General features: G+C 38.5%; 1 non-coding gene across 1 annotated transcript; it reads left to right on the forward strand.

Annotated features, from left to right (window-relative positions):
• Window positions 1–15,189: 15,189 nt before the first annotated feature.
• Window positions 15,190–15,261, forward strand: TRNAW-CCA (transfer RNA tryptophan (anticodon CCA)). The gene has a single exon. It is a non-coding gene; the product is annotated as a tRNA-Trp (tRNA).
• Window positions 15,262–15,681: the final 420 nt, after the last annotated feature.

A 15,681-nucleotide genomic window follows, 5' to 3' on the forward strand; every position in this document is an offset into this window, starting at 1 on the left:
TCGAACTTATACTGAACTTCTGGAGTGCGCATACAAATACATGCGTGCAGATGAAGGAGCTTCTGACCGGCGCCAGACAGAAAGCAAAAGTCAGAAGAAGAAGAAGCAAAATAAAGAAGGAGCTTCGGCCGAATCAAATTTGCCACCATCCAATAAGCGAGTTTCACCCCGACGACGGAGTCCAAGGTCGAGTTATGGTAGGTATGACTCCTATACTCCTCTTTTCGCTCCTCGTGAGTAGATCCTCATGGAGATCGAAGGAGCGGAATATCTACGACACCCCCCACCAATGAAGGCATTGCCGAGAAACCACGACCAGAAGAAATATTGTCGGTTCCATTATGATCATGATCACGATACCGAACAATGTATTCAGCTCAAGGATGAGATAGAAGTTCTGATTTGATGAGGCTACCTCGGTAAATATCGGAGAGATCCACCGACTCAACCTCCTGTTGATCGACGACCTCAACTGCAAACTGAGGAGACTATAAATAATCAACCGACTGCAGAGGTGATCAATATGATCTTCGGACGACTGGACAAGGGGACAACTTCCAAAGATGAGTCGGTAAAGCGACAACGACTCAACAATATAATAATTTTTTTGGAAGAAGATGTTCGGAGAATTCAGACTCCCCATGATGTTGCTGTTGTTGTTTCAGTAACAATAACAAACTATGATGTAAAAAGAATCCTTATAGATAATGAAAGCTCGACTGATGTTTTATTTTATTCAACTTTCTCCCGAATGTGACTGTCGAATGACCGACTCAGAAGAGTCTCAACACCATTGGTCGGCTTCACAAGAGATGCTGTCACAATGGAAGGAGAAATCTCTCTCCCTTTAACCGCTGGGATCGAACTACAATAGAGCACTATTTTCATAACATTCACGGTAGTTCGGGTACCCTCGGCTTATAACGCCATACTCAGATGATCTGGACTTAATGCCCTGAAAATAGTGGTTTCGACATACCATTTATTATTCCGATTCCCAACAAGATATGACATCAGAGAAATGCGTGGAGATCAACAACTCGCCTGACATTGCTTCCTTGTCTCCACTCAGAATAGCAAACCTAAAGACTCTTTGCCTGTTGACAAATTGGACCAAAGGAAAAATCAAGAGAGGGGTGAACCGGCTGAACAGCTGGTTTCTATCCCATTAAAAGAAGAAGATCCCGAGAAAACGGTTCGAATCGGATCACAATTGTCCGACTCAAAGTGGCAACAACTAATAAAATTGCTCAGGGCCAATTTCGATATTTTTGCTTGGTCATCCACCGACATGTCTGAAATTTTTTTAAAAATAATAACTCATCGACTTAACATCAACCTAAATTTTAAGCCGGTAAGACAGAAGAAATGATCTTTTGCTCCTGAAAGATAAAAGATCATTGATGAAGAAGTCGACAAACTCCTTACAGCAGGCTTCATCAGAGAAGCTACATATCCTGACTGGCTTGCCAATGTGGTAATGGTGAGAAAAGCTAATGAAAAGTGGAGGATCTACATCGACCATACTGATCTGAATGTAGCCTATCGGAAAGACTTTGTCAAAGATTGATCAATTGATCGATGCAACTTTCGGCTACCGACTTCTGAGTTTTATGGATGCCTTTGTTGGATATAACCAAATCCGCATGGCACCAGAAGACGAGGAGCACACGACTTTTGTGATCAACAAAGGCATATACTGCTATAAAGTAATGCCTTTTGATCTGAAAAATATCGGTGCTACCTATCAACGGCTTGTCAACAAGATCTTCAAGATACAGATCGGATGGAACATAAAAGTATATGTGGACGATATGCTGGTGAAGAGTCCCTAAACTTCAGATCATGTTCGGGATCTGAAGGAAGCTTTCAGCACACTTCGGCGGCATCAGATGAAATTAAATCCGACCAAATGTGCATTTGGAGTAACCTCCAAAAAATTATTCGAATTTCTTATTTCACAACGAGAAATCAAGGCTAATCCCGAAAAGATCAAAGTCATCATCGATATGAAGCATCCGAGTTCAAAGAAAGAGATACAGTAACTCAATAGAAGGATTGCCATGCTCAGTCGATTTATTTCTAGATAGGCTGAGAGATGCTTGTCATTCTTTAAAACTTTATGGCAAACGAAGGATTTTTTATGGTCGGATGAATGCCGACAATCCTTCGAAGACTTGAAACAATACTTGGCTCCTCCACCTTTGCTCATAAAACCAAGGGTCGGAGAAATATTGTATCTCTATTTGGCAACTTCAGCAGAAGCAGTTAGTTCGATGCTTGTCCAGGAGGATAAGAACTGAATTCATCGACCAATCTACTATACCAGCAAAGTACTTCACAATGCCGAAGTTCGATATTCAAAGATAGAGAAAATGATCTACGCCCTGATTATATCAGCACAACGACTTCGTCCATACTTCCAAGTCCATCAAATTGTAGTTTTGACAGATCAAGGGCTGAAGGTGATCTTACATCAATCTGACACGTCAGGTCGGATGGCAAAGTGGACAGTAAAGTTTGATGAATTCGACATTCAATATCGCCCATGATCGTCCATGAAGACACAAGTCCTAGCTGATTTTGTTGCCGAATGTACCATATCTGACAATAAGCCAGAAGACACAGATGGCAACACAATAAAAGAGGATACGACTCTCGATCCCGACCTAGGGTTAACCTGGGTACTGCACATTGACGGAGCATTTAATGCACAGGGTAGTGGAGCCGGCCTTATACTCACAAATTTCGAAGAGATAGTCTCCGAATAAGTCTTTCGATTCAATTTTAAAGTCTTAAATAACCAAGCTAAATATGAAGTACTTTTGATCGGCTTGAAGATAGCCAAAGAGCTCAAGATCGATAATTTGAAGGTCTTCACCGACTCACAACTAATTCCTGGATAAGTAAAGGATGAATTTGAAATCCGAGATCCTACTACAATGAAGTACATTCAAAAGGTGAAAGATGTTATGACGAGCTTAAAATACTTCGAGGTCTTTCACATCTCCAGAATTAAGAATGCTCAGACCGACATACTTTCACGACTGGCTACTAATGCTTTCAACTCGCTGGATCGAACATTTATTGAATACCTCGAGCAGCCAAACATTGACAAAATCGAGGAAGTATTGCAGCTTACTATCGAATCGAGTTGGATGGATCCGATCGTCCAATACCTGACTAATAGGACCCTTCCTGTGGATTCCTTAAAGGCCAAACAACTTCGATGGACAACCTCTCAACATGTGATAATAAGTGGTCATCTATACAAAAGGTCCTTCTCTCTCCTCTCATTGAAGTGTTTGGGACCTACAGATGCCGACTATGCACTTAGAGAAGTACATGAAAGGATTTGCAAAAATTACTTGGGGGACAAGTCTTTAGCTTATAAGGTCCTGCGACAAAGATATTATTGACCTACCATGAAAAAAAATACAGCTGAACTCGTCCGAAAATGTGAACCATGTCAAAAGTATGCGAATATATAACATCAGCCGGCTAGTCAACTGACATCGATTGTAGCACAATGACCCTTCGTACAATGAGGGATTGACATACTTAGTCCTTTTCCCCCGACATCTGATCAGAGAAAATTCATAGTGATCGCCATCGACTACTTTACCAAATGGGTAGAAGTCGAACCTCTGACGCAAATCACCAAAAGCAAGATAGAAAACTTCATCCAGAAATTCAACATTTACAGATTCGATTTACCACACACCATCATCACCGACAATGGTTGATAATTTGACAATCAAAATTTTAGAGAGTTTTATGTGAAATTTCATATCACGCACAAACTCACTTCGGTCGGCCATCCATAGTCAAATGGTGAAGTGAAAGTAACCAACCGAATAATTCTGCACAGGCTGAAGACCCGACTGAATGAAGCCAAAGGCCTATGGATGGAAGAACTATTTTCGATTTTATGGGTGTATCGGACAACTCTCCGCATACCGACAGGAGAATCCCCCTTCAATTTAGCTTATGGAACAGAAGTTATAATACTGCTCGAGATCGGATTGCCATCAATAAGAGTCGAACAATACTGTGAACCGAGCAACTCTGAATGTTGGAAAGCCAATCTAGATCTCCTTCCAGAACCCCAACAGCAAGCTCAAATTCAGATGGCTGCATATCGACAAAGGATAGCCCGGTATTATAATGCAAGAGTCAAGCCGAAGATCTTCCGGTCAGGAGATTTAGTCTTAAAAAAAGCACAAGTATCAAAGCCTTTGGATCAAGACAAACTATCTCCGAACTGAGGACTTTACAGAATATCCAAGACTCTTAGGCCGGGCACATATCGGCTGAAAACTTTCGAAGGGTCGGCGATTTTTCGAACGTGGAATGCTGACAATTTGAAGATGTATTATCAATAAAGTCATCAAAATGTACATTATTTGAAATACAATCAGGATTTCAGAATCACAAGTCTTTGACAAGTTTTATCAACTACCGACTGAATGTCGGCTTTCATTCCCAGAGCTGAGTTATTTCCTGTACTTAGACACAAAGAATCAACTGCTTCAGTGACAACTGTATCTCGGTTCTCCTGCAATAACCGACATCGATTACAAGCTTCGCTACAAAAACTGAATTGCCAACTATATTTCGATTCTCACTATCGACTTTTCATTGCAAAAGCTAACTATAGTCGAAAGACTAATATGCCGACTTAGTCTCAATTAAGCGGAACGAAAAATGCCAAAATGATCAAGGTCGGATTGAAATTATACCGACTAGGCTACGGCCAGTCGAAAGATATTCGACTTACCATCGATTATCAGATAATTTGACGTACAAGCCCGATCAAACATCGGGTTTTGTTAAGTACATCAAAACGATTATGCGACTAATGGATATTCTACAAGTCCTACCAAATGATCGGATAACCGATTAATGTTCAGTGATTATTTTACATCATAGACATTGCAGGCATTATCAACAAGCAAAATAAGAGACAAAATTTGGAAGAAGATGCTTTCATTCATTATCAAAAAGAGTTACAAAATTAGATCAAAGTCCGACTATAAGTGTTAGATTACAAAAAAAAGAGAAAGCAAAATACACCGACTAAGCTTCGTCATCATTCCTTTGTTCGACTGTAGTATCCCCAACTTGAACGATTTCGGGCTCAGTCGGTGCTTCTTCTTGAATTAGAGCGGTTTCTTCTTCAGCAACTCCGTCTTCCGATCTTGGAGGGACGATGCTGCTCAAGCTGAGATCTAGACACAATTCTTCGACCATCTCGCTTGGCCGACCACATCAATAGCCTAACCCACTCGTACGGAAACAAAGAGGGCTTCAGATTTTCATCCACCGTCATTAGCATCCTTGGTTGCGTAGCTTAGACAAGGATATGAAGCACATAATGACAGCTTATTCATCCAACCATCGGCTCCAGAGACAAAAAGTTGAAATTGCTCCGGGATACAAAATTGCTTTAGGAGCCATTCAACATTCGATCCCGAAAGTGAAGAGGACTCCACATCTGGACTCGACTGGGACTCATCAGTCAGATTCTCCGACCGATCTTTTTGAGAAGGAGAAACCCTAACCATGAGAATTACTCTAAAGAAGATAGAAGACTTTAGAAGAAAGAAGAAAGGACTTGAAAGAAAGACAAAGTTGATCTGAAAGCTGGGAGCGATAATCTTGGGCATTGGAGCAATAATCCGGCAGAGTCCTAGCACCACCAAAGATAGTGAAAAGTAAAAATTTGGCTGAAAGCAACCCTATATATATAGGATCCCTCAACGGCCGTGATGAGAGCGGTCAAATCAAAGATCCACCAGATGACGACACGTGGCAACATCTGGACCGATCATTGATCGGACGGTTCGACGCATCTGTTCCAGATTAAACCACATCACCCCTATCCGCATGAACAATTTCGACCCAATAACATCCGGACACGTGGAACAGATCGACTTGTCAAAATCATATCATTTGATGCCGAATCAACTTTCCAAAACGATGCCTGACACTGACAACTGATACCGAATCATCCGATCAGTGTAACTGACGACTATACCTACCAATACGATAAAATAGCCAATCATCCATATCTTGGAGGAAACGATGTCTAAATCGAAGCTCGATCTGATAGAACTATCTTCGTCTAATGTGATAAATCACGTGACAATTTACATGTTGAATCACTTTAAACTTAAGAGTGGGGGGCAACTGTTGGGGTAAACCCATCGACCCCGACTTTGGTCTCCACGACTCTGATTGATCGACTCTGACTCGGCAATAGTCGACCGACCAAACGTATGACTCTGACTGATCGACTCCGACTCAGCAATAGCTGACCGACCGAACTAACGACTCCGACTCTTCATCAACCGATTGAACAAATGTCACCGACTTATGACCGGTGACCGACGATATGGCAGAATCACCAACTAACGACCGTACCTACTACAGACATACAGTCAGCTAATCTGCTCAATATGCCTTAACCATCACAAACGATTATCGGCTGCACATCACGGCGCCATAATTGAAAAATCAATGACCCACTACGCGATTATGGCCCGATGATTTAGCGCTATAAAACACAGGACCACAGCCGACAGTTACAAGAACCTTGTATATAAAAGAGGGGTAAGGAAAATGAGGCTGGTAAACCATTTCTGACCAGAACTCTGCTACTCTGAATAATGACATCTACTGTTCACCAACTTTCCTCTCTAACTTAAGCATCGGAGGATCCGTCGAAAACAAATCCGGTCAGTGCGGACGTTGTCTTACAGGTGTTCATTCTCGACGACAGATGATGGAAAGTTGATCGCAACATAAATATAATATAAAAAATTTTGGTGTTTGTGATTTTTTATGGAATGCAGATAGATATACCTTACTTGCAATCACACGCGCGCATGTAACATAGTGTTCCACTTTTAATGGCACCAGGTGTCTTAGATGTCCAGCATTCATTGGTGTGTGATACGAGCGATACATCAAACATAAAACAATACCTCAAATACACCGTACCGGCAGCTATTGTGAATTTGCGATCATAATGGTTAGGAAAATTATGTTTTGCATCACATGTGTGTAACAGTGCACCATGCTATTCATACATCTTAGTTTTTGTGAGATATATTATGATATAGGAGAGAGCATTATTAGTTTCAAATTAATTGTGAGTTAACAAAGAATCTAACTTATATGGATGTGATATTCTCTCTCCTATGAAGTGTTTTTTGAAAAATAAAACTGTAAGGCTCCATACCATGATGGTTAGAGATCAAAGTGAACAATACCTTACATATACGGAAACGGAGACTGATCCGCTCGAGTCATAATTTTTTGATCGCAATATTGGCGCTAAAAAAAGAGCCCACTCCTAGCATATGGAGTCCTCCTTGATTGGAGGGCTACTGTTGCAGGAGAAGGGCACCTTTGTTCCCACATTGATTGTGAATTAAAAGGGACTTTAGTTTACATGGAATGAGATTTTTTTTTTTTTTTATGAGACGTTTTTTGAAGGACAAAATCGTGAGACCTATGAATCAGAGCGGATAATACCTCACGTGCCGAACCATAAATCTCTGACCGCAACAATGACGTATCAGGAAGTGGACCATCTCTGTAACTATGGAGCTCCTTCTATTCTTACATCAGTCTGATATAAAAATAAGGAGGAGGACATCTCCTATCTCTATATAAACTTATCCTTGACTGAAGAGCTATACCATGATATAGAAGAGAAGGCATCATTAGTCCTATATTGCTTGTGAGTCAAGAAGAATTATGGCTTATATAGAAAGGGATTATTCTTCTCATATTAAATATTTTTTGAAGGATAAAATCATGAGATTCATGGATTAAAATAGATAATATCTTATATATCAAGCTATGAGCTCTAGACTACAATAAGACCCATGTATGGTGAACTTGTTAGAATTGCTGCTTCGTGTATCTCATCTCGATTTATTTTCAGCATATCACTGGTGTGGTACATACAGTCTGAGTGTGAGGGATAATTTCTTCGGTGGATAGCATTGTAAAGGTTTTCTTGGTCTCCAGTGGCTGTGCCCAAAGGTTCTCATGCACAAATAATGGTGCACTCTGCATGCCGTAGAAGGCGCAAAACTAGTACTGTGGTTCGGCCCCTGTTGGAGCACGCTACCGTGATGGCTGCTTGCTGCCAAACATCAGAGCACGTCCCAGATCTGGTGGCTCGGGCAATTCACGTCCGGGTGGACAGCTGGTCTGGCCTCGCGATAAGGCTGGCAGCCTTTTTCCTTTATTTTTTTCCCCCCTGCCTCTGTTCTTTTGGGGCAGCAGAGTGGGGTGCAGGCGTGCAGCACGGATGGACGCTGGTTATAAAAAGGTGGCAAGCCAGTGCTAGCAACGTGAGATGTCTGATATTTATTCAAGGAAAAAAATTATAGACGGCCGTGAATGGAGATACGTATTTGAGCTTGATTGATCACAAAGTTGATGTCTTTCAGCTGTGTTTTCTTGATAAATTGCAGCTTAAAATTAATTTTAAGATCGACATTTAAGATCAATAACTAAGGAAAAAAAAACATAAAATTGGAACCAAAATCAAGCTCACTTAAAAATTTGGTTCAAGTTCTATATACGTATAATCCATTAAATCACCAAACTGTAATCAAAAGATTAGAACTCTCCATAAAACTATATGGAGAAATTTAATTTAAGGGTCCTTAAGTTATGCTAGGACTAGCGGTGGATTCGAGGCTATAGTTAAAACAATCTGCTAAAGTCGAATTTATGAATATTTAATAATTTCATTCATACGTCAGATGATGGTGATGCCAGCTGATTGTTAGGGACGACAAGAAGTCACATATGATCTAATCATATCTATTTAATATCTGTTTCAGATCGGATTTAGAAATCCTTGAATCCGATCATATTTGAATACATTCTTATGGATGTTACCTGATATTGGATCCAGATCCTTGTTTTCTAGATCCAGGTCCGTTTTCTGGGATTCAAATCCCACTTAAAAATATTTAAAAACTGTCTATACTACATGTAACCTTTCAATTGATAAACAACTATCCAGTCACCATAACAAAATTTGGTTTTTTTACACAATCATGGCCTATTGCACGAATAGATTGGTATGTGTATCTCCAATTAGTAACTAATGTTTCCTTTAAGATTTAAGTAGTGGAGGAGAAAGAGAATATTAGAGATAAATTGGAGTAAAAATATGAAGAAATTCAGATTGATATCTTAAGGCTGCATTCTTCCCCTGTTTATAGTCATTAACGGTGAATATATGGTAGAAATCAATCAATCAATGACGTCCATATGATGGGTTATCAAATTAACTTGTTATATTCACAAGGTCAATGGCATCTTCTAATTCCATTAGGTGGTATGAAAACATGTCTGATATGGTATCAAATTATGTGAGATATGAAGATCTCTAATCAATCTTCGATCAAAGATTCTGACACCTTTCCCTTATTTGTTCTCTGTGTTTGCACTGTTCAAACAGAAGCCCCACAGGGCGAAGTAACCAAGTACATCGCTATCTGTAGTGAGAAATGGACACAGCAAAGGGACCAATTCATCCATTCACTTCTCTTCTACTCCTTTATTATGGTAAGCTGAAATAAATTAAGTGTTTATATCATTCAACAATAAAGTTTAAATGAACCATTAATGCCCTGGTGTAAAAATAGCTGTTCAAAAATTATGATTAATTTGTTTTCAAAAGTAAAGCATGCCATTGTACTCGAAACAATTGTTAACTTAAATCATCTAACAGTAAAGTTCCAAACCTCGGTGAGCTTTACAGTATTTTTCTTTCTTTCGTTTTTATCTTTTATCACAGAAAACAAATAATAGTTTGTGAATCCAAAGTCACTAGTAGAAAACTTAATGTCCAGCCAAATGCCACTAGATTTATTTGGAGATTGGGTCTCGGGAAGCCTGGAGCAGGCTTTGAGGAAGGTGAGGCGGTCCGAGCGGAGGCCGGATTCGGCAGAACGGGAGGGATTTTCCGTGGAGACCCTCGATTACAAAGTCTCGGATGGCAGGGTTCCCGGAGGCAACGGTCGACGGATTTGAAAGCCGGTCGAGAGACCGAGCATGGGAAGCCACAATTCATTGTGATGGCGGGAACGCACTGGATCTTATTTGAATCATCAAACATCAGTTGCTGCATATCACAAACGTGGACATTGGCCTTCATCAGTCTCTCTCTCTCTCTCGGAAAATTCAGATTCCAAGAGCTTGCTTGCCTAAGGAGTCTAACATCCCAAGTTTCTTATTAAATATACATCCTGCGATGGAGGTGGGTTGTCCTCGTCAGCATTAATCTTGGTGTCTGAAGCACTGCTCTTTTCAGAACAAAGTAATCAATTAACACCCTAAGCAAGTAACATATACCGAGCATCCAAAAGACATTCAAACATATGTATCAGCCACATTAAACCCAAAGCATGCTATGCATCACAAACAGGCAGACTCTAAATGTACATCCTGCAATGAAAGTGGGGTGCCCTTATCAGGAATTCTTGATGTCTTAAGCACCGCTCTTTTCAAATCAAAGTAAGCAGTCAATTAACACCCTAAGCAACATATACCAAGCATCCAAAATATGTTCAAATATAAGTATCGGCTGCAAACCCAAAGCATGCTATATATTCCAATCACACAATCATAAAATAAATCATAGCAAGCCATTCACAAAACGGTATAGAAATTATTAACCATATCCCCATAGTGGAATCAGATTCATATATCCTCATTTCCTAAGCATTCCATCCAAAATATTAATTAGTGTCCATCAAAGAAGCAAAACAGAACCCAACTTCCAGGCACAGCTACTGCAATTCATGCTTCCAGCTCCCCCAGCATCTCCACCATCAGGGGCCTGTCCCACTGTATGTGCTGCTTGCTGCGGCCACCAGTCTGAGCCAGCCACCTTGCAGCCACCACCTCCTCCTCGTGCACATGGACGAGGCGAAACCCCGGGGCCCGGCGGAACCACTTGGTACTCTCTCTGATGACACCGTCCGCCGCAATGCAGCCGGTGGTCTCTCCATTGTAGAAGCCTTTTAGGAGAGGTAGGGATGAAGTGCAGAAGAGGAGGTTCGGCTCGTCCGACGCCACCATTGCCTCCACCGCGCGACGGACGACCACGGCCTCTGCGAAGATGAAGGGTCCGGTCGTGATTGGAAATGCGCGGGCGAGGAGCGGTGCGTGAGCCTCGTCGCGGAGGATGAAGGCACCACCAGCTTCGTGTTGAAAGGGGTCGAAAGACCCCACTAACTCCACCAGTCTCCAGCTCTTGAGATCCTCCAACTCATATGGGGGCTTGAAGGGAAGCGAGCCATCTATCTGCATGTCAAAAAAAAAGAGAGAGGATTTTATGGGGTTTCTAACAGCAATGGTGTCGTCTTACGCTTTCATTTAGCTGCAAGTGTAGTTGGTGGAATTAACGGGAGTTATATAGTCCTCCAAATTTGATCTATTTATTTGAAATTGATTTAATAAATTTGGTTTACCCAAAAAAAAAAAAAAATCAATGCAAGTTGTTACTGGTGCAATCGGAGCTTGAATCCTATCATTTGACCAATTCTAATATTGTGTTTCGGTTGCTGCTTGATACTTTGTTTGGAGACAATCAATATTGTTAATCAATTCTATTCATTTTAAGGCAAGTATAATTGATAAAGTTATTAGATTTTGGTTGCTGCTTGATACTTTGCTTGGAGACGATCAATATTGTTAATCAATTCTAGTCATTTTATAGTAAGTATAATTGACGCAATGATTATTGGATCCCACCTACACCGTGATGGGAACCCTTCCGTTTTCTTTAAAAAAAAAAAAAAAAATCAGAATCAAGGGGATGGAAATAATTCTTTTATCAACAGTATTTTAAATTAAAATTATGGTCAATCTATGAGGTAGATCTCAATTACCTCTTTTATTTTAAAAATATTTCTTAGCTGACAAATATATATGATTTCTGCAGCAACTTTAAGGTTATGACTCTAATTTCTATAACACATCCCATAAAGATCTTTAGTTAATAAATGGCATAAAAAAATATATTTTTGATCTAATCAAAGAATGAAGGACAATGAAATATTAAACTAGATTACTGCAATAAGAAAATCAAAGAATCCATAATCCTTATAAAGTAAAAAAAAAAATTACATGTTCCTATCGTCAGGGCATAATATTTCATGGTATCTCTTGATAAAATTTAAGAGAATAAGAAGGAAGACAATAAAGTTTAGAAGTCGGAGAGTTGAGACAATGCCATATTCTGAATTTTCTTAATACCAAAAAAATGCATTATTATGAAGTATGATATCCTAAAATTTATAGGCCTTAATAGGTCATGACTTTTGTCAATTCCTCCTATTTCTTTCTTCCCATGAGAGGTAACTTAGGTAAGCATATTAGATATTTAAATAGAGTTTTGTCATACCAAATTCAAAAATATATATATATATTTGAATAATAATTTTTTTTTAAATAATCATTCAAAACTAAAAGATACCTTATGAGCAATTTGTGGAAATGTAGCTTGATCAACAAATTGATCTTCATATAGCCATACCATGATTATAAGTCTTCCACCACCTATCTCTTTCTTGTCTTCCCTTCTATTTCTCCTTCTCTCTTCTAGCACCCGTTGTTCCAACAAGAACATAAAAAGAAATTTATAGACTCAAATTGAATAAAAAAAGTACAAGCTACTTCACAAGTGAGCATAAATGTGGTGAGCCTAGTTTTGCTTGGTTCTATCCTTTTTCAGTTACACTTACTAGATATTAATTTGATATATTAAATATGTAACTAAATGTTAATCCAATATATTAAATATGTAACTAAACAAAATAAAAGAAACTATTATTATTATCATATGCAGGGCAAAGATGAATATAGCTGTAACATCTCTACAATCCTAATTATAAGAAATTCCTACAATTAGGGTATGTGGCATATTGTAATTAGCTATATATCTCAAACTTGCATCCAATACATTCGAGTGGTTAATTTTAAGTGAAAAATAATTTTAAAATGGATCCTATGGACCCATCAAAAGTTGACATGTACTTAAGTCGTAAAAACTTCCTACGGCTTAGGTTGTAGAAGATTTCTTGCTAATGAATGCAGTTGACAAAGGTTTGAACTTTGAGATATATAGTATAAAGTGCCAAGAAGATTTCATACAATTGTAGTTAATGGATAATAAATATTATCTAACGAATGAAATCTTGTATATTGACTAACTTGATTCAGTGAACCATGCCACCATCATGATAATATTGAGATTTTGCAATGAATCGTGAAAATCCATGTAGGGTTTTATTGATGCATTTATAGTATATTTTATTTGAGCTAGAGATGGAATCCCAACCATCCCTTTTCCAAGGGTGTAAAGGTAAATCAGTCTAAAACCAATTGGCAACCAATGACCTTTTCAATTTTTATACTGAAAAAATGAAAAATATGTCATGGACCTCCATTTACTTTGTTCTTTCTCCTTCCTATACTTTTCACTCCAGTAACGTGTAGAGATGCTCTCATCATCTTCTCCTTACTTTCCAAATCTATCTCAGTATCACTAAATATCGATAAGCTCATTTACATATCCTGTCATGACTGTAATAATGCAAATAGATTAATTTTAGTACAGCACCATCATAAAAATGCAAACAAGATATTTTTACAACTTATTAATTGCCTACTTCAATAAGGTCATTTGATTGAAATGATTCATCAAATTTTTGGAATCGCTATACCTTTTTTTCCATTTAATTTATCATCATTTTGAGGATTCATTTAAGGTTTTCTGTAAAAGGCGTTTTCAAAATGTTAAGATGCAACTCCAAAATATGTCGTCTAGCTATAATACTTAAAAAGAAACTAAAACAACATTAAGACAATGGTCGAAGTTAACATTAAATTAATTTACTGGACCCTAATTTGGTTGTAGTTTTCATATTACATTCTTCGTTTAATATGAAATGTGTAAGATGGTAATTCTCTTTAAAGATAAAAAGGTGATGTGTATGTGTGTAAGTGTGTTTTTTTTTTGTTTTGTGCACGCGGAGGGGTTGCGCTCTTGTGCTCCTCAAGATTTGTACTTCATGAATTTGAAGTAGAACTGACAACATAAAGTAGCCAGCCAACTGGCATGTTAAAGTTGCAGACTCAAAATCAATGGAGATCTAGCTTTAAAAATTATCCAATACACACACCACAAAAAAGATCATGCGAGATGTTTGAAAACACCAACCATATGGTATCAAACCATAAAGTGAGATAAATGCTAATTTATGTGACACATTAATCTAAAAAGATGTTTAGTTGAAAGGAGCGAGAGTCTGGAATCGAAATCGAAATGGATGACTCCTATTCCAACCGTTTGGTTGGGAAGAATCTCATTCCGATTCCGATTCTAGGGTGAAATAGGAATGGCTCAATCTATATAGAACTCAATCCCTACTCTCTTCTATAGATTCAATTTTTTATTCCAATTTCGATTCCGATTTCGATTCTAATTACGAACCAAATGCTTTGGAGGATTTGACTATTCCGATTCTGATTCCAAGCCATTCCGATTCTCATTCTTATTCTGATTTCGGTTGCGAACCAAACACCCTCTAAATGTTCTATGTACAATTTTTGAGTGGATAGCCTCACTTTTTGTCAGAATGTCTTGTCCACTCAAAACTTATAAAACTAAAATAATGAGGTAGAGTGATATTCCTCATAATCCAAATTATGATTTTGCTCTAGCATATTATTGCATCTCTTATTAAATTGATCAATATTGAATTTATTTTGAAAAATACTTATCTCCCGGGGGACGAAGGTTCTAAACATACATTGTACAAGTCATCTTAAGTATCCATCATGTTTTTTTTTTTTTCTAAGGGTTTGGGGTGGGGGGGTGTAAGATCATGGTTTTTTCGGTGGATATAGGATGGACACGTATATTATTTTGTGTTGTTTGTTGGAGGGTATATTAGGCTATTGATTTTTCCTATAAATTGGAGCAGTCCAATCTAATTTAAAAAAAAAGAATATCTATTTTTGGCTTTTATTTGTTTTAAAACAAATATATGATCAATATATGAATATTTAATGAGGTGTGAAGCGGAAACTGTGGACAGAGAGATCCCACATTTATAAAGTTCTTTTCCCAAATTTCCCAACGGATCCGTGGCGCAATGGTAGCGCGTCTGACTCCAGATCAGAAGGTTGCGTGTTCGATTCACGTCGGGTTCAAAATCCCGAACCTCAAGTGGACCTTTTTTTTTTTTTTTAAAAAAAAAAACATTTTCTTTAAAAACGGTGCGCCCACTTCGCAAATATGATGTGGCCTTGGAGCCCAATTCGCAAATTTGATGTGGTCTCTCCAAGTCAACTACCGGGTAGACAAGCTCGTGATCTGATACGCCATTTTTGTTTCTTCCTAAAATTGGGAGAGTTATGAAGGCTGTTATTCCATAAAAATCAACCATATCACCTCAAACAACTCAAATTTAAAAATTCATGTTCTTCCAAAAATCTACAAAAATTAGTTTTTTTCCAAAAAATATCTTGATATCCATCAAGAAGCCCATCCGATGCCATTTTTCAGATAAAATCAAAGTGACCTTTCAAGTGAATTTTAAGGAGACAAGCTCATGATTTGACATCAAATAG

Source organism: Elaeis guineensis, chromosome 3 (assembly GCF_000442705.2).
Source record: "Elaeis guineensis isolate ETL-2024a chromosome 3, EG11, whole genome shotgun sequence".
NCBI classification, from domain to species: domain Eukaryota; kingdom Viridiplantae; phylum Streptophyta; class Magnoliopsida; order Arecales; family Arecaceae; genus Elaeis; species Elaeis guineensis.